The sequence below is a fragment of the Octopus bimaculoides genome, chromosome 28, assembly GCF_001194135.2.
Source record: "Octopus bimaculoides isolate UCB-OBI-ISO-001 chromosome 28, ASM119413v2, whole genome shotgun sequence".
NCBI lineage: Eukaryota > Metazoa > Mollusca > Cephalopoda > Octopoda > Octopodidae > Octopus > Octopus bimaculoides.
In genome coordinates, this window is record NC_069008.1 from 16,875,399 (window position 1) to 16,876,669 (window position 1,271).

The window sequence follows — 1,271 nt, forward strand, 5'->3', positions numbered from 1 at the left end:
AAAGCGGACGTTAAACGACGATGATGAAACACACAAACACAAGCACACACAAATACACACACACACAAATACACACATACAAACACACACACACACACACACACACTGCCTTTGAATGACAAAACTGGCTTCAAAGTGAACAACATGCATGAAATCTAGTCTCATTGTCTCTGATATTGTTAATATTTCCGGATGAGTGAGTAACATCATTTTTCCTTATTCAAACGTTTCTCTTTGTGAAAATAAATCCATAACAACAACAACAACAGCAACAACAACAATCAGGTCTTGACTGTCAGACATCGATACTTCATCGATCCATTTCAGGCAGACAGTCTGTCGGGATCGTTAGGATGCTGGTCGAAATGCTTAACGACATTTCGTTGTCTTTACTTTCTGAGATGAAATTCTGCTGAGGTCGACTTTGCCTTTCGTCTTTTCGGGGTCGATAAATTAAGTACCAGTTGTGTACTGGGGGTTGATGCAATCATCTCACCCACACACCCCAAAATTGCTGGTGGTGGTGATGATGATGATGATGATGGCGATGGAGGTGGTGGTGGTGGTGGTGATGATAATAGTGGTAGTGGTGGTGGTGATGGTGGCAATGGTTGTGTTGAGGAGAGGGTGGTGGTAGTGGTGTTAATTGCAGTGACGGTGTTGGCGAGAGGGTGGTAGTGATGGTGGTTGTGATGGTGGTAGTGGTGATGATAGCAATGGCGGTGGTGTTGGTGGTAGCTGTGGTGGGATTGACGGTGTGGCAGAGATGGTGGCATTAGTGATGTGGTGGTGGTGGTGGTGGTGGTGTCATTTTATTTGCTGAAAGTGAACAATGTCGGGGACAAAACGACTCAGACGAAGCGAGCTAATCAAATTATTGATTAACCAAACCAATCGACTAATCAAGCAATCGATTGGTTAATTGGCTTAATAACAAACCAATTGACGGATAACACTAATTTTCGCGCAAGGCCAGCGATTTCGAGGGGAGGGGATAAGCCAATATTATCGACCCTGTCCCCAATACACAACTGGTATTTTATCTTATCGATCTCTAAAAAGACGAAAGGTAAAAATTGTATGACATTTATTCTATCGTTCTCTCTTGCCAAAACCGCCAAGTTACGGGGACGTAAACAAACCAGCAGAGGTTGCCGACAATGATGTAGGACAAGCACACACACGTATGTATATATGTATACTTTTAGTCATCTGACTGCAGCCATGCTGGAGCACTGCTTTATATATATATATATATATATATATATATA